This window comes from Typopeltis vanoorti, chromosome 5 (genome assembly GCF_054136105.1).
Source record: "Typopeltis vanoorti isolate ZY-2024b chromosome 5, IOZ_Tvanoo_1.0, whole genome shotgun sequence".
Lineage (NCBI taxonomy): Eukaryota > Metazoa > Arthropoda > Arachnida > Uropygi > Thelyphonidae > Typopeltis > Typopeltis vanoorti.
In genome coordinates, this window is record NC_143553.1 from 62403379 (window position 1) to 62423037 (window position 19659).

General features: G+C 34.2%; 1 long non-coding RNA gene across 2 annotated transcripts in view; it reads right to left on the reverse strand.

Annotated features, from left to right (window-relative positions):
• Positions 1-5157: 5157 nt before the first annotated feature.
• The window catches only part of LOC150106470 (uncharacterized), a 63350-nt gene continuing 48848 nt past the window's right edge, over positions 5158-19659 (reverse strand). For both annotated transcript variants that reach the window (XR_016548307.1, XR_016548308.1), the window contains exons 3-5: positions 18655-18772; positions 10965-11121; positions 5158-5349 (exon numbers count right to left, since the gene is read on the reverse strand). This is a non-coding gene — a long non-coding RNA (uncharacterized LOC150106470). The remainder of the gene's footprint in view (positions 5350-10964; positions 11122-18654; positions 18773-19659) is intronic.

Consider the following 19659-nt stretch of genomic DNA (forward strand, 5'->3'; position numbering starts at 1 on the left):
TCTGTAATTTTTAATTACAAAACTAAAAACTTTTTAAAATCCTCTTCGTTCTTGGTTTTTATTCATCTATCCATGATTTGATTTGATATTTGATATTTCTGTGCTCATTTATTGGTTCTTCATTCTCAACATTTTGTTTCCAATTTCCTACTATTTTAGATCCATCAAGTTCTGTATTGAATACTATATCATCCGTACTTCAAAATATACATATTCGTGTATGTCAAATTAATTCTCTTTCTTATATATTATTATTACATGACACCTCCAAACAGTCCAAGGAATCATCATGGGATGCACCTCATTCCGCAAACCCACAGTACTTCATTCTCCATCTACGCTTAACGGCACCATCAATGTACCGCCCACCAATAGCTCTGTTCTCGTGACAAATTCATTTTTCTAATTGCGCTACGGAGACTTGGCAAAACTTAATTTTCAGTCTATATGTTGGAATAAAGGGACAGTTCTATTACCATAAAAGCCTTGTTATTTTCTGTTAAGGAACTATCATAAATTACGGTAAAAATTATAAAATCAAGATTAAAGATTAAAATAACATTATTCGCTTTTGTAAGCGAAACTTTTGATTCGTGAGAGAGAGAGAGAGAGATACTATTTTTTGTGTAATTTTGAGGACATTTATGTGAGAGTTGGTGACTACGAAAAAGGTGTATAAATTGATGGATTTAGCTCAAGTGAAACCAGAAAAATTCAGATGAAAAAAAAAAAACATTTTATGATATTAAGATATCGAAATATATAAATCTGTAGCCCGAATCGAAACGAAAACAGCAATTTTTTGAACAGATGCACAAACTTTGCAGTTTTATTTATTTATTTGTTTTATCTGTGGCTTTTCATTTTGCTATTTGCATCCTATTGCAGATGTAAAAGTGTTTCTATTTTTAACTAGTAGAAAAATGGATAGCTTAAACTTCATTCTGAATAATGATTAATATTACAAATATTGCCCGGATGATGTCTGAGTGTTTATTCGTTTTAGTGTGATGTCAGCTACAAATTCCACACGTCAAGGCCACCGATCAAACGAATCCACAGCACAGCACACGAATAAAAATTCAGGGATGAAACAGATGCTTACGATATTCATTAACTTATGTTTTATTCATAAGCATATGTTTTCGTTCTGAATTTTTAGCCCTGTGCTATGCAGAGCGTTCAACAATTTGATTGGTCTCTTGATGCCACGACATCACACTGAAACTTGCAGACATTCCCTGCATCATCCGGGCAATATTTATAATATAAATATTAGTCATTATTCAGAATCGAATTTAAGCCATCATTTCTGGATGTACATGTAATCTTTGGGTAAGTTATGTTACTTGAGTCAGCAAATTTATAAATAATCCAAATACTAAATTGTGCTCGTCTGTCTAATAATATCAGTAATATGGTATTTAAAAGGCTCTATAGATTTATACACTGATGCTACGATACAAATCGAGTACAAATTTATACTTTTAAGATAATATACTGTTAATTAGATATGATATATATATTGAAAAATAACATTTTCTCTCAGATAGGCCAATTTTCGTTAGCTAATTCCAGTTAATACGAGATCAGTTGAAAGGATTTCACGTCTCAACTTTAAAAATCCGGTTTTTTATTTGATATAAATATATGTTACCGGCAAAGTGTGAAATTAGGTATTGTGCAGAATGCCTAGGCATTCTATAGAATGCAGAAAGTGGGACGTCAAAGTATGAAACGCTTAGATTTTCATACATTTCCTAGGCATTCTATAGAATGACAAAAGGCAAATCGGCAAAATATAAAATACTCCCGGCAGTGATTTTTAATGTCGCAAGGCGAGTCACGTGACTTTCGACGCTCGCCTCAAACAGAGAGCCAGAGCACTTCCTAACCTAACCTAACTTGAAACATTCATGCCGCCTGTGGACATGAGAGTAAAGACGATGGAAGTGAGAAAATAGAAGGTGATGATGTTAATGTTTTGTGTACTCTTTGCTTCAATGTTGAGAATACCGTCGAAGGTAAAATTCGATCTAAATTGAATCTGGAAATACAGGCCGAAAAAATGAAAATGGATTCCAACAAAAAATTTCCTCCTGAAAAAATGGCGGTTGTTATGAGTATGACAGACGATGGTTTTTACCGACTTGGAACTGCTGAAGGAATTTTAAACCAACTCTATGCCAGATCACAATTCACTTTATATCCCAAGAACTTACTGAGAATTGGAGACGTTCCTGACTTCGAAATAACTCTCCGGTCAGCCGCTTCCGCTCAGTCCACGGGTCCAAGGGCAGCGGCCAAGGGTTCGTGAGGTGTACTTGCAAGACCAAGTGCCGGAATTTGAAGTGCTTTTGTATGAAAAAGGCAGTTAAGTGCAATTCAAAATGTCATTCCAGTCTACCTTGTAGCAACAAGTAGTTCAGCACTGGTCTTTTTATCTTTTTGTAGAAAAATCCGGTATCTTACATTTTGTACTTTTACATTTTCACATGCATCCTTTCAATAAAAGCCTTTTTCATACTTTGCCGAAATAGTATTTGTCATTCTATATAATGCCTGGGTATTCTATACAATGCCTAGGGAAAGTATGTAAAATATTAAAATAAAACAAACATTTCATACTTTGCCTAAAAATGTCACGCATTCTATAGAATGCCTAGGCATTCCACAATGCTTGCTTTTTACACTTTGCCGGTAACATACAGGGTGTTCGGGATAAATTTGACAGTTTCGTAAGGAAAAAGAAAATCTTCTTTGTATCTATTAAATTTAATGAATTGACAAAAAAACATTACAGGCAGAGTTAATTACAATACTATCAACAAGATTTACTCAAAATAACCACCATTAGCATCGATCACAGCTTCAATTCTGCTTCGGAACCTCGAACAAGCTGATGCTACAGTCTCCCTGGGAAGGGCCGCAAAAACTGTTTTAATTTTATCCATTAACTGGGCTTTTGTATTACTGGAAGTGCGATTGGTGTCTTTTTCAACTGCGCCCCATACAAAATAATCCATGGGGTTAAGGTCTGGGGAGTTTGGAGGCCAAACATTTGGACTGGTGAAGTCGTAGAAATTTTCAGACAACCATTTTTGACTTTTCCCAGAGGTGTGGCAAGGGGCCGAATCCTGCTGCCATACATACGGCCTACCATTGGCTACCCTTGTTATCCAGGGCTTGACTACAGTTAGCAACTCCACGAACAAAGCCCGAATTCCAATGCCAGGGTTCTTCAACACCTGTTCCTGCAGATTTGCGAGGAATTCTGCTGTACGAACGCAATCAGATCGTCTGCTAGGGATCTTTCTTCTTGCTACATCCTCGTAGTCACCATTGCAAGTCTCTAGTTCATGCCTGATTGTTTTTACTGTATTCAGGGAGCATTGGGCAGCAGTCGTAATATCCTTATTTTGATGGCGGGCACGAATCATCATGATACAAGTTATTCTCTTCCATGATTCAGGTGGGTTCCAGCTATCCATCCTTTCTGACATCTTGTATATGAATGAAGAAGGGTCCAAACTTTTAAATGAAGAGAAGTGTGTGTTAATACATGTAACTTACGGAAAAATATAATTAATTATAAATATGTCAAATTTATCCCGAACACCCTGTATATAAATGAGAGTATTAAATCAAGAACTGACCAGGAACAGAAATAATTCTATAGCCAATTAATAGAAATAAATTTAAAAACTTTCGAAATTTATCATACAGCTTATGAGGGTATAACTTCGGCATCGGAGTTCAAGTGGAACTCCGTTTTGGCACTAATTTTGGCACTAAATAAAGAGCGATCAAATGGATTCGTGGGCTCATGTCTTTTAAATTGTTCATATCAAGGCAACTCCGAAACTTTTTAAGGTTCTTTTTATATAAATCTCTTACTAAAGTCAATCTTCGTGCGGGAATAAAACAGTTCAAGATAAAGAGAAAAAAAAGACAAGAGAAACAATTACATGTTTGTTTGTTTATTTTTATATGAAGCTCTTGCAACAAAAAATGTTTAATTCACTATTTTACTCTCTGTCTAGACCCTACATTTTGACATTCGGGGTTTTATTTTGTTTTTGACTTGTAACACGACAAAAAAATCTTTAGCCTACAGATATGTTGTTTTTTTCTTTCTTTCCCACCATTTTTTTTATGAGTTACAAACATGTAACATAGAGCGCTATGATTACCATGATAACAGAACGAAGAAACGATTAGTTCTTAATACTTTATGTTTTCATTCACTCCTTTGAATAATAGACGCCTTAGCGGCGCGCCTCCTGATATTACTTTGAGATAATTCGCAATGAAAAACAGAATATGATATAGGTATTATTTCTGGGAAAACTCCCATGTTACTACTCTTAAAAACTATTATTTTTACGGCTATTTTGCCTGCTTTTGTTTAGGAGTGCCCCTGTTTTAATGCCGTTGGCTTTTTACTCAAGAATTCTTAGGGCATTGCAGATGTATTTTAGAGACAAATATATGTAGCATAATACAAGAAAATTCGCATACCTTTTCTTGGATGTTGTTGCCTGTCTTCTTTCTGCGGTGTTCATACTTCTGCTGTTATGGTGTTGCCTAACCCCCCCCCCCCACTCCCCTTTCAAGATGAGCATTACTTACATGTAAGTTAATAGTAATACATTCTTTTCTTTTTTTCTTCTTCTTCTTTTAACCCTTTAACGGTGTTCGATGAATATACTCGTCATGTGAAAAAATAAATTTTCTTTTGTGACAAAAATTAAAATTTTATTAAAATTTAAAAAAAATTCTCTTATTATTATAAAGGAATTTAAATCAATGATTTTTTTTGCATTTTTTATAAAAAATAATGTGGTATGCAAAGCAAATAAAATACCATTGCACGCAATTCAAATAATTTCTTGTAAGAACTGTGCAAACGGTGCCTAATTTTTCTCAGAAAATAATGAAAACTCTACGAAAAACTTTCAAAAAAAGATCGCGCAACACACTCCTAATTTGTAGTGTTTTTAGAAAGTCGAATCCGAATTTTTATAAACTATAATCATACCACAAGTTGCTATACTTTTTTCTATGTGGATTTTTCATGTTTTTTTTAAAACAATATTTTTAGGTTGTGTTGACGTAAATGAATTTGTGACGTAAATGAATTCTGGAGCAATAAAATTATTGATTTTTCAAATAAACTAACTTTTAATAATTGCCATTTTGTTATAATTTAATTAAAATTTACAGCAGGTGCATTTACTATGCGTTTGACGAGTATACTCGTCTTCGCTTGATTTTAATTACCCATGCAGATACACATTTTCAGAACAAAATTCCACTATTAAAGAGTTAAGTGTCTCTTCTCTCTTCCTGTAAAAAAAAAAAAAATATATATATATATATATAGTTTATGATTATTTTTCATTAACTTATGAATTTTCATTAACTAAAGCTACTGTTTACAATTTATGATCACTCATGTTGAAGCCTAGCTTAACATCATGGCCTTTAAGACGTCATTAAAAGAGTTTTTTTTTAGGGGGAAGGGGTGGAATAATATGCTATTTCACGGGGCGACAAAATTCCTAGGGTCGGTCCTGATATTAGCTGGTAACGATGTAAATTTGAATCCAATAACCAGATGAGATTGTATTCTTACAATCGACGCTTCGCTTTACGACGATATGGTCATACGACGCTTTTCAATTATGATCAATGCCAATTTATACAAACGCTGCATTCGCTCATAGCGACAGACCCTTCCGTGTGAATCAACCGATGCGCAATTTTCGTAAATTGTTTACTTGTAAACTGTTTATAACTATTATTTTATTTTATTGTTGTTAAAAATGACAGGGAAAAAAATTCAAAGTAAGGGTGCTGTTGCTCCAGCAAAAAGAAGACTCGAAAACCTATTACGTTACATACTAAGATTAAATTTATCGAACTTTGTGATGATGGCGTATTGAATACTGAGATAGGCTGCAGACTAAACTTACTTCGCACTACCATTGTTACATTTGTTAAAATCAAAGATACAGTTCTAAGTGAAGTGAAAAAGTTACATTAGTTAAAACTACAGTTATCCGTCAACATGACAATCTTATAGCTAAAATGGAAAGATCTTTTAATGGTGTAGATTGATGACCAAACTGGCTGACGTGTTCCCTTAATCCAAGCTATTCATAAATGTTATTTAAGCAATTAAATATATATAAATTATTTAAAAAAAAATGTCTATATGACGAACTTTACTATACGAATGTGGTCTGGAATTCAAGGGATTGTATGACAGGGATGTGTTTCACACACATGCTGGTGCATTAACAGTTGGTGCGTTGAAAGCTTTTGAAATAAAGAAAACTTTATATATATGTATATTCTGCTATTATCACACTATGCAATTATTATTATTATTATTATTATTTTGTAGGTCATTTGATTTCTTAATTAAGAAAATCTGTAGAAGGTGAAAATCAATATAATATGAACAACTTTCTTGCTCCTCTCTTTGCATTTTTAATATTGAACACGGTAAGTGGAATTTTATGCATCACAAATTAAAATATGTAAAATTATTCTGAAAAAGTAAAAAAAAAGAAAAATATAATAATTTATATTATTTCCAAAAACGTTAAAAAGTAGTAAACTAGACAATTCAGACAAGTTGAATTTAAAATTTAATTCACACGATATTTTTATAACATGCATATACAATAAACCTACATTTAGTTCAATGGCAGGTACACAGTTTTAAATTTTCAATATTTTAAATGTTGTGAATTAACTACCAATTTTGCCTTCAGACTAGTTTATTTTAATTGGTATATATATATTTTTATATACGTATATATATTGGTACATGTATTTTCTATTAAATTAGCACCTATAAACAACTCCAAAAGTGATTATCGGTGCAGGACAACATGCAAAATCAATGGGATATCTTTATCATTATTAGCTGGTCTGGTTGATTGAGTGGATAGTACTTCGCTTAGTAAATTGTTAATTCGATTCCCATTACATGTCGGGATATTTGTGAATGTCTTTAAGTAAAAGATGAATTTCATCGCCGGTGTGAAACAACTATCAAGTGTGAAGTGACTTGAAAAAGTTCTGTTTGGTCTCTAGATGTAGGTGAGCATCATATAAACAATAACAACAACAAACCTGTTAGGCCTAACTCTCTTCATCGCCAAGTAACTTGAATTTAATAAAATTAATTAAAGAGGACGGTTATTCCTTTCTTCATAAAACATGTTTTAGTATGTCTTCACTACTAACCTTTTTTTTTTTTTTAGCTAAGAAGCCCTTATAATTTTTCTGCATCCTAGAGAAAGATCTGAATCCAGTCTAATGTAATAAAAGATTTTATGCTCTTAATGCGCAGGGTAATCATACTTCTCGGTATAATTTTTATGAAAAAAAAAGTGAAGTATAAGACAGTTCTCTATATACATCTTAGTATTAAACCTCCAAGCAATGTGAAAAATACAATAAATAAATAACATAATAAGAAATTCGTACTCCACCAACGTTAGAAATGTACTATAGGTTTACAAAAAGCCTACCTTTCGTTGTCAGGAGACACATAAGAAATAGTCACAGCCTCACTTATGATTCTTAGTTGAAGTTATTTTTGCATAAAAGATTTGTCTCCAGATGGCGCTACTGTCTAGTAAAAGGTTTTTCTGTGTTTATCACTGTACCACTTGATATAAATGAGTGGCAGAAAATTTCGATATTATTATTATTATTATTATTATTATTATTATTATTATTATTATTATCTATAAGAGTATTCCTTGGAGTCAAAAGACATTGTTGGAGACCCACGCTATCCATGAACACAATACCTATTATACATCTCTTTAAACTTACTTACTGTAGGGAGCTCACAACCACTTCTGGCAATCCATTCCACTCATTCACCATTCTACAAGTAAAGAACCCAATTAACACACCCTTGCTAATAACACTCTTAAAAAACTTCCAAGCATTACACCTTATTTCCCCCCTTTACTCCCTATATATTGAAAAATGTTTTTTTCTATTAGTCTTATAGAGTCCCTTTAGTAACATAAGTTTCTATCATATCCTCTCTTCTCCACATATTAACTAAACTCTGCAACCCACACATGTATAATCTCTACTCATAGGGAACATTCCACAGACCTATCACTAGCTTGGTCGCTCATCTCTGAATCCTCTCTACCACCTTCCGATTTACAAGAAAATCAGATGATGAAATCTGGGCACAGTAGTCAACATGTGGCCGAATCATAGCCTTATTAAGAAGGATAATAACCTCCTGATTTACTTGTCGATGTGTTCTTTAAAGTCCAAGTAATCCCCTGAGCTATTTTGCCAACTCTTGCAATATGACCACTGAATTTCAAATCTCTATTTACCATCACTCCCAGATTCTAAGCCTCATCAATTTGCTGTAAACTAGTACCATCAATATGATACAATGCATGTAAACTTTTCATCCCGAAGTGCATCACCTTACATTTTACAACATTAAATTGACAACCATTGTCCTTTCCTCGCACCGCCAATTTATTTAAATTATCCTGAAAGATATATACAGCACCTTTATCAACTATTGCCATCCTTAATTTCGCATCATCGCAGACAACTGAATCCCTCCCCCTTCAAACCTTGTGCTATATTATTAATGTACAAATTAAAAGAGCAGTAGTTCTAGTACAGAGCCCTGAGTCACTCCGCTAGTGACCTTCATTTGCCTTGTTTCCACTCCACCATACATCACCCTCTAACTGTCTAAAATAGAGATGGAAAACTATTACTTATGTAATAGTTTTTCATGTCTATTTTTTTCTATACATAGTTTTCCATGTATAAAGTCCACCAGTATGGTGTAGCCATTTCCTTTATAGAATATCACATTCCTATCCACTAATTTCTGAATTTTACTTTTAGCTAACTTTCCAATACTTTAACCACCACTCCAGAGATAATAACTGGTCTGCAATTTGCTACTTCCTTCTTGGAGCCACCTTTATGTAATGGTATCTTACCCTCTTTCCAATACCTCTGAACCTTGCCAGATGAAACTTAGATTAAACAACTTCGTCAGAGGCACAGCAGTTCAAATGCACAGGAGCTGACATAATCCAGGCCCACTGCTGTATTCATATTGATATTTTTTAATATACTGAGTTCCTGCAGTTCATCTACCTCAATGTTCATATCAGTCTCTGTCAGGTCAATAACTGCAAAGTCACCACATGGATGATCTACCCTTGCAAAGGGATCACTGAGTGACTTAGTAAATATTTCTTCTGCTTCTATCACTTTCTACCATCAGCAATGAGTCAAGTTACCCTTACGTAATCATTCTTTCTTTTATTTTCTAAGCAGCGATAAAACTCTTTTGGTCTGTTTAGATAATTTTCTCTCAAAATCTGATTTAACCTTCTTGCTTATGCTTTATATTGCTCATGAGCATGCTGATCACGTTTTTGTTTATTTTTTATATTCCTTCTACAATGCTTTCTTTTTTGCAGCTTATATTGCCAGTCATCCACTTAATTCCTATTGGGTTTATCCCCTACAGCTTTGTAGTTCCGCATAAACTCTTTCTTGACTAAATTTCCACATCTTGAGCCACCACCCAGAACAAGACTTCATGGTCACTTTCTCCGATCGGAGGTAGGGTTGCTACTGTAGTTATAGTAGATCATCTGATGCTATTACCAGATCCAATACTCTCAAACTCCTGTCACCCCCCCCCCCCTCCATCACGCGCTGTTTTAGTTAACTGTCCCTTAATAATTGTATACATTCCATTTCCACCCTTTCCTCCTTCCAATCTATATCCCCATAGTTGAAGTCTCCCATGATAATTGCTCGGCCTACACTCATGTTAATATATCGATGATGCATGTCGTCGACATCTTCTTCTGGACTTCCAGGTGTGTAGCAGCAAGCAACAACATACTTTGATCTTTTGGCTTCTGTCTCACATCAGACTGCCTTTATATAATATAAGATTATGTTCTCAGGCTATTTGTGTCCTGAATAAATTCTTGTATCTAAAATTTTGTAATGAATCGCTGTCAGCTGTACCAAGTCCTTGTATTAAAAAAACGTTCATGTATTATTACAAGAAACTTATTATTATTATTATTATTATTATCATTATCTGAGACCTCCAGGGAGCCAAGGACTCATCGAGGGAGGCTGTAAATTAATCACCCCAGCTATCATACCTTCCCTTAAATTCATTTACACTAGATGCACTCATTACCCATAAGGGCAAATCATTTCACTCACTCACTGCTCTCTGAGAGAAAAGCCTAGCTCTTACCCCTTTCTTGACTGAGAACAACCTTAACTTCCATCGGTGCCCCCGTGTTCTCTCCCCGCCTTCTATATAACGAAAAATTTCTTCATTTGAAATGCTATAACACCCATTCAAACTTGAATCCATATCTGAATGTGTTTAACAAGATTTATATGTAAGGCTGATCGAATACGTCTGCCAACTTAACGAACTTTGCAAATGCTAGGAAAAGTAAGTGCATTGTGTTCACTTAGTTGTTTTATTATTGGATTTCGAAATGTTTGCAATTATAATTTCTTATATTTCTAAATTATCTGTACTGTAAATTGTAAATTGTACGTACTTCAGCTACAGTTGTACATCATTTAGCCTTTGTAATTTAATAATAAAAAAATTGCTTTTACTTCTTTTTTTAGGAATGTAATTCCCCCATGATTCTGAATTGTTATAGCGAACTGCATATAAAAGAAATTTATATTTTATAAAATTTATATTATATAAAATTTACATATTTACTCATGTAAATCAACATTCCCTGACAGATTTTCATGCATCAGCAGCCAGTTTGAAACCTAAATTTCAAACCATTGCTTACTCAGTTAATAATTACTAATAATTAATTTTTTTTTTTTTTTTTTTTTTGTAGCACATCTTAAATAAAATATATACTCACATATTGTTAGATTTTGAAATGTTCGGAATTTTAATTCCTTATATTTCTAAATTTTCAGTGTCCGTATTTGGGCTACAGTTGTACTGCATCTTCAGAATGTGGAGACGACCAATGCTGTGTACAATATGGAAATAATGCGGCATTCTGTGCTCCATTGCTAGATAAAGGTGAAAATCAATCTTGTTATGTGTCCCCTCGTATATATATTTATTTCAAGTTACAGGAATAGTTTATTCATATTTTCTGTTTCATGCACTTCAGGAATATTTATTTTTTTTTTAAAATTCATAGATGCTCCCCATCTGCAGGTGTAAGGAGAACTGCTCTTTTAAATGATAAGAAACTTTCTTTTCATCTAAAACTACTATATGGCAGTTGATTTGTTACTATTGCAAAAGTAGCATCAGATGTACAAGCGATTATAATCAATCAGGTCTTTATATTAATTAATTTCTTATATAGACTTACATGTAGCTAATGGTATTTATTTTGTGGATTTATATTACTTATATTCGAAAAAAAGAAAAATCTTTCTGTGAACTTCCATGCATTTAAATTTAATCCGTCCACTTCATTGAAAAGAGGACATCGAAAACTACACATATAGGCCCTCATCTCTAGCAATTACGGAAATAACATCTGCAGTGATGCTCACGAAAACAGAATTTGGACCAATATTTAATGGCAGAAAATTGTATTGTCTAATGAAGTTAACTTTCTATTTATATACCGATAGCATGGTCAGCTAACGCCTTTTTATTCCCGTATATACGGGAGTAGGCGAGGCCATTTAGCCCTATCTAACTTTTGGAGACTGAGTGGGCAGTTCAATCTCCACTGGTACCCAATCAGAGACAGATGGCCCAAGGCTATCACTAATTAAGCGGTACGCAGTGAAGAGAGACGGCTCAAATGTGCCGCCATCTCGTGGTCTCTAACCCTAACACAATATATTTAATGTCTGAAATAATGTGGGTTCTACGGTCGATTTTCTTGAGTTTACAGGACGAAAAACCCGAGTTTCCGGGAGGAAAAACCTGCTTGCCCGTGCCAGAGATCGACTAACTCGGGAACCGGTCGAAAAAAGGCTTAGAAAAATTTCCTCTAGTCGCCGACTAGATTCGAAACCAAGACTTCCTTCGTGCGGCCTAGCGCGGTGGTGAGCAAACGCCACATCCACTGAGCTACACAGGCTCTTTTAAAAATCAGCTAACGCCTTTTTATTCCCGTATATACGGGAGTAGGCGAGGCCATTTAGCCCTATCTAACTTTTGGAGACTGAGTGGGCAGTTCAATCTCCACTCGATAGCATGGTCATAGTTTATAAATAATCACATAAGAATTTACAACCTTCGACTATATGAAGCAAACATTTCTTCATAAGGTCGAAACTGATGGTAGATCATTACTTCATGAGCAGTTAATTGGTGGGGTGTTGCCACTCTCCATTTTCCATTGTTCAGTTTACACGACCATTACTAAGGGTATCCCCCCCCCTCAACGATGAGAGATCGTGTAATCTCGCAAGCGTATCTCTTAATCCTATCTAATTGTAAGGGTCTGTTACCCATATGACACTATGAAGACGTCTATATCATCGTATGTTACGCTTTCTTGCAGGCCTATACATTTTACCGCGTAAGCTTCCGTAACCGATAATCCCGCTTAATAGGTTGGTTGCTCCTTATTCCCGGTGGTATCCCATGTCTGTCAAAGAGTTTGTTCACGGGACCGGCTAGACTGCTTTGAGGGAGGAAACCCCCCGGGATATACTAAGGAAAAAAACCTGCTGTCCACGCCCAAGACCAGCTAACTTGGCTATGGCCGAGGAAGATCCTTCAGCTCCTCACGTCACCGACGAGAATCGAACCTAGGACACTCCTTCCCCAAGCATATGGTTGTGAAGCGCAAAGCCACTAGGCTAACCGCGAGGTCACATCTATATAGGTAACGGAATCTTACTGGATAACAATACAGTTATTTGTCTAGCTTAAAAGATTCAGGATTCAAAGAACATAATATTGCTTTATGTTATTTGAAACGGTCTGTTGACCAGAACACTATTGTGCACGGGTTAACAGACGTATGGGATTCACTCGAATCGAAAAACGATGTCCTTTTAGAAAGCTCTTGGATCGAATCACTGTCTAGGATGCAAAGAACCTTTATAAAGATTACAAGTATTTCAATTGAAGTGAGTTAGCTGGTCTCATCTGTAGGTAGAAGGATCTTTCACTAGGCAACTAAGGTTGTTCATTACGCAAGACAGGTAAGCCTCCTAGAAGAATACACGCATTTAACAGACTAAACATGCCGGCATTAGTACCGTCGGCAGAGTGCAGCATAGAAGCAGCCGGCCTCACCGCGCCGCTTTAATAAGGGTGCTCTTTCAGCCATATTACGGTAGGCGCCGTCGCTACGCTAACAATTCCTGCTAAGAGATTATAAACATTTTATTGTGCGATATCCCCGTAGAGCAAACATTTAATTAACATTATTATATAATTGCTTTGTATTAATGTTTCTCTTGTAATAAAGACAAAATAGCAATTGGAAACTTTCTTGTGTTTTTGTCTTATAATCCATTAGGGGCGACATTTAATTGTTTGCTTCAGGGCACGATCTAATCTGGCGACGATCCTGGCCGGCGTTCTAGTTTTATTTACTTCGGTCGTAATTATAAAACAGCAACATATGGTAGGATAGTCTAAAGGGAAATTCCTTGCTTTAGTCTCTCGCTTGTTAGATCTAATGTTGGAAGAGAAGCCCTAAATTCGTTTTCACGAATTACAAAATTTCTTTCTTCTCTACTCTATGAATACATCGTGCAGAAGGATCTTAAAGACCATTCTCTATTCATTATTGACTTGAAATGACCGGTTTTTTTTCTTTAATTCGAGGCTGTAAAATAATAATAAAAAAGAAATAACGATGAAGGAGATTTTAAACTCTTATTCGATATTGGTAATATAAAAGAAATTTTAGATAGATTTCGCCTACTTTTCCATGGGAAATAAAAAGCGTTAGCGGATTTATGTTATAAGAAATTTTATCGTCAAATTCTAGACTGACTGGTAAATCAATAAACTGAAGATCCGGACAGCAAATGACAAAATGAACGAAAAGATTTTAAAACATGATCAACTAGCAGGGTCTGGAAGGGTTTAAATTATTAGTTAGATTGCTAAGTCTCAATTTCTAAAAAAGGACACATCACTTATGTGTCCTTTAAGCCACAAGAAAGAACATGCTAGTAGCAGAGTTATGAAAGTAACTTATGTTCTTATATACTCGTATGTTCTTTCTTTTGGTTATATCAGTGGCTTTAATATCATTTTTGTTCTAGATGTTTATCAGAATATTCCAGCCTCCCCCCCCCCTCGTATGTATGCGTGGAAGGGAAGAAAGTCTGATCAGGGAAGTAAGACGGCACTCTGCCGAGGTGTGTTTGTGCGAGAAGCTTAAATTTCTCTTGGAATCTATGGTCTTATATTAGACTGTACCATATTTCAGAGATAGAATGTAGGAAAAACATGATCATAACTCTACTTAATAATAATATCATAAGATATACTGCTGACGCAGAATATCATACTTATAGTGGTTACATTATGTACTACAATATTAAAAATATTCATCTTTTCTTTATCTTCAATAAATGCAGATAATCAAATTTTTTTTTCTGTTCGGAAAATAATCTTAACTTTCAGATTTTTTTTTTCTTTTGGCATCAACACATCATGTTTAAGACTATCCTGTCATTAAGAATGAAATAAAAAAAACAAACAAAGAAGCATTTTTTCTTATTACTTTCCTCAAATGTTTACTGTTTACAATTCTCAGATCTGTCTCACTAATACAATACTATTCCTATATTTGAAGTTAAACACCCTTATACTTTATTGAAATTTTACCATTCCTGCTTTTTGAAAAAAAAATTAATTAAATTAATTACAAATTACAAAAATCTCAAAGTAAAATTTATGCAGAAGTTTTTTTCCAAAATAAATAAATGTCATATTTTAATTTTCATACAGATACTATGTGTCAGAAAAGTGAAGAAGCAGACATTTATAATACATATTGTCCGTGTAAAAGTGGACTCGTGTGTGAGGGAAGTCGTATGGCTACGTATGGGGTAAGTAATAGGTGCGTATTGTTTATTAAACAAAAGGCATTTTTAGGTCTTAATTTTAAGACTTGAATAAAAAAAATTTAAAACACTTCAACCATAGCCAGAGAGAACAAATTTGATATTATTTATTCTTGACAGTTTTCTTCACGTTTAAAGCTCACTAAGGTATAAATAATGTTAAACTATTGATAAAATGTGGTGTATGGAATTAATAACATTTATTAAAGTGGAAAGCCTCGATATAAAATACTTAGGAGATAAAAGGATTGCTGATTTACATATATATGAATAAAACTTTTTTCTTGCATTATTTTGAGCAACGAAATATTTTGAATGAATAATCACTATAAAGAATAATAATGGAAATTGATATCACCCATCCGTCATCATCATCATCATCATACGTATCAAGGATTTAGGCCTATCACGGCCTGTTCCGGCCTTAGAAGTCATCGTTGAATCGTTTAAGAGGACGTCCTGGTTTCCTTTTTCCTAATGGTTTGTAATTTAAGGCTTGTTTTGGTAATCTTTCTATTCTTTGAACGTGTTCCATTCATTTATGTTTATATTTTTTTAATTTTTTCAATTACTGGTTCTTGGTTTAATTCTTTCATAATATCTTCGTTTCTTTTGTGATCAAATAGGGTATACTTTGCAGTTTTTCTCATAAACTTAATTTCTGCTGTTGTTAATCTTTGTTTGTCTTTTTGTTTTATTGTCCACATTTCGCTTCCATACATTAAGACCGGTAAGGCTAATGTACTGTATACCTTTAGCCTGGTTTGTTTTTGAACTAGGTTTGGTTTAAATATAGAGTTAATAACATCTGTTATTTTTAAATATTTTGCAATTTTTACGTTTATATCTTTTTTCATTTTCATATGTGATCATACATCCTAGGTAGTTAAATGGATTCACCTGTTCTAAGATCTTGTTATCTATTACTATTTTTGTTCTTGCCGGATCTTGTCCTTTAAAGGCCATAGTTTTTGATTTTTCTGTTCATATTATCATACCATAATCTTTGGATATCTCATTTAGGTTTAAAATAGCTTTCTGTAAGTTATCTTCGGAATTTGTAATTATTATTTGGTCATCTGCAAAGAGGAGAGTGTTTAATTTAACTGTAGGTGAAAGTTTAATTCCTTGTTGAAAATTTTTACTCCATTTTATTATTATTTCATTTAAGTAGATATTAAAAAGAGTTGCTGAGAGGGGACATCCCTGTCGGACCCCTTGGTTTATCTCTCTTGTATATGATAGCTCGTGATTTAATCTTATTTGTATTTGATTATTTTCATATATACTTGTGATAGCTTTTAGGATATTATTTGTCTTTCTTTTAATATGTTAAATAATATGTTTCTTTTAACTTTGTCAAATGCTTTTTCAAAGTCAATAAATGCAATATGTGTTTCCAAATTATATTCTCTTCTTTTCGCTACTATTAATTTTAGGCAAAAGGCCGGGTCTATACATGATCTTCCTTTTCTAAATCCATTCTGTACCTCTAGAATAAAGTTTTCGGAATATTTCATTAGTTTGCTATTTAAGATTCTGCTATATATTTTGTAACAGGAATTTAGTATACTGATACCTCTATAGTTTTTAGGGTCATCTCTATTACTTTTCTTAAAGATAGGAATCACAATTGCTTTTTTCCATTCTATTGGGGGATACCAGTTGAGTAAATTTTATTTAAAAATAATAAGAGTCTTTTTTTGAATCTTGTTCCTGCGTATTTATATAGTTCTGAACCTAGCTTATCTTCTCCAGATGAATTTCCGTTTCCGTTTCATTACCCATCCGTGAAATATTAAAATTGCATAAATGTAAAGTTAATGAATGCGAAATATTAACAGCATTATTTTGTAGAATTCTGTTTCACAAAAGAAACATTTTTTTTTTCTTTATATAGAAAAATGTTTACGTAAATTTACCAATGCAGTCGTCAATATGCATGTGATTACCACATCGGAAACATCACCCTGCTAACTCATCACTATGAATATCATCACATAGCAATGATAAACGTGTATTGCACAATTTTGATTATGAGAGGAGGAAGTCATAGTAGTGCCCACTGGTGTTCAGAATTTGTAACTATACAATATCAGAGTTTCTAAGCATGCAACTCTGAAGAGCACCCGGAAGTACGACACACACACACACCAGACGTCCTTCGGTTGCAAAGAATCTGGCCCGAATCTTTTTATGGCATGAAAAACTTTAATATGTTTTTTTTTTTTAATCATCTGGAGGTGAGTTAGTTGTCTCATATGAAGGTACATCAAGGTTTCTTTCGCCCTGACAATTCCGTTTTTCGTCTCTGAAAATACTTAATCTTACCGGAGGACATGAAGTGAAAGTGGTTGGATTGTGAAGTGTAGCTTAATTTGGACTGGCCAGTCGTGATGAATCCGGGAACTCCATCCAAATAATAAAAAGCAATAATATTAAAAATCAACAAATGAATAATTGGCAGTTAAAACACTCAATATATATTCCTATAAACGTAATGCAGTGTTTGTTCGTTTCATGAATAGTCACTTGGTTAGACTGTACTAAATTTAGTTTAATCCTTTATCCAAGTGTAAGAAAACAAAGTTTGCGCCTGAAAATATCTCCGGGACTGGGGTAAGGTAGTATAAACACCGTGAAAATCGTTGCAAAGGTGGAGCAAGCTTACATCACTCCTATTTCAGTATCTCCCTAATGCAAAACGCATCTCCTTGCGGATATGTATAATGTTATGCATTAAGGGAAGGGCCACTACCCAGACTAGTTTCTATTTTTCTTTTCCAGTTTCTTTTTTAGACTTTTTTTAATAGTCTAACCAAGTGAAAAATAAACTTTCAACATCTTTCTCTAAATCCAGAGTAATTTAATAAAAAAAGGTGGCACACCTTTTGGCAACTCCTATAGGTAAAGATGACCTCGCCATTGCTTCTGCCTGGTATCTCCACTTGGGCCTGGCTCCCACTGAAGAGACTTGAATAAAGGTCGAAACTAGTCTGGATAATGGCTCTTCCCTTAATGCATAGCATTATACATGTCCGCAAGGAGATGTTCTTGCATTATGGGAGATACTGAGATAGGAGTGATGTTTGCTTGCTCCACCTTTGCAACGAGTTTCCCGGTGTTGTACCACCTTACCCCAGTCCTGGAGATAATTTCAGGCGCAAACTTTGTTTGCTCACACTTGGATAAAGGATTAAACCAAATTTATTCAAGGAACTAAGTTACTCACCTATGGCAGAATAGTCCTTGAGTACTGTATTGTCAAAGACAAATTTCAGTGATTATTTCTAGCGGAACACACACACACACACACACACACACACACACACACACACACACACACACACACACACACACACACACACACACACACACACACACACACACACACACACACACACACACACACACACACACACACACACACACACATTCATATATATGAGAATCATATATCGCATTAATAATAACTAAAACACATGTCCTGTACTGTTAGATAATTGAACTGCATTCGTTTTATTTATGCTAAATTACCATCAGTACTGTAAATCTGAAGAGGGCGGCGACACAACCACTGCCACAACAGCAGGAGGTGGAGGTGGAAATAGTCCCGTTAGCGAGGTAACCGTGGGAGAAGTAACTTCAGCGCCACCTGTGTAGTAATAAAAGCAATTAAGGATATTTCGTAAAAAGAAGACTATTAATGGAATATATATTTCTATATATGATTTGTAAAAAATAAATACAGTTTAGATTAATTTTCTGTTATTATTCAAAACTGGAAATTCTGTATTTTATTGTGATAAAAATTTTGTCAATAAATCGACTTTACAACACAACCAATAAAAAATTGTATAATCCTAAATAATATTAGGAAAACACGAATTAGCAATAGTTGTCTGCTGCATTCTCATCATCTTTCATCTAGCACCAGGATTGAAATACACTTCAGTGTCTCGATGGCAAAAGATAGAGATCAGGCACCCTACCGATAAAAGAATACAACCTAATTCCCTTGGATAATTATCAGCGTTAGAAGGTTGATTTTTTTAAAATTTAATTTTCAAATTCATTACTGTTAAAATGAAGACGGTATCTGCATATCATATGTATCCCCTGCAAATTGATCACAACAGGGAAACATTTAAACGTGGAAGGTCCACAGATGAATCATACTTTAATTACACATTTGAAAGCACTACGCTTATATTTGAATATATATTTCAACTCTGTGCCAAATCATGAATATATTACATAGAGAGCGCTATTTAATGTACCTCTAAAAAGCAGATGTTGCTGTCATACTATATTAATATATAAATATTAATACATAAATAAATATCATTTGTTCCAAGTTGTTTCGGTTGATTGCACAATGTCACTATGAAGCACTACATTCCATGATGGTACATGATGTTTATATCTACATATCTTAGCAATGGTACATATACCCCAAGACGAGGAGGAAGAAGGCAAATGTTCAGGGGAAAGGAGGCGTCGAAATTTGGGTCAGTGGAGATTCTTCTTTCAGGATGACAT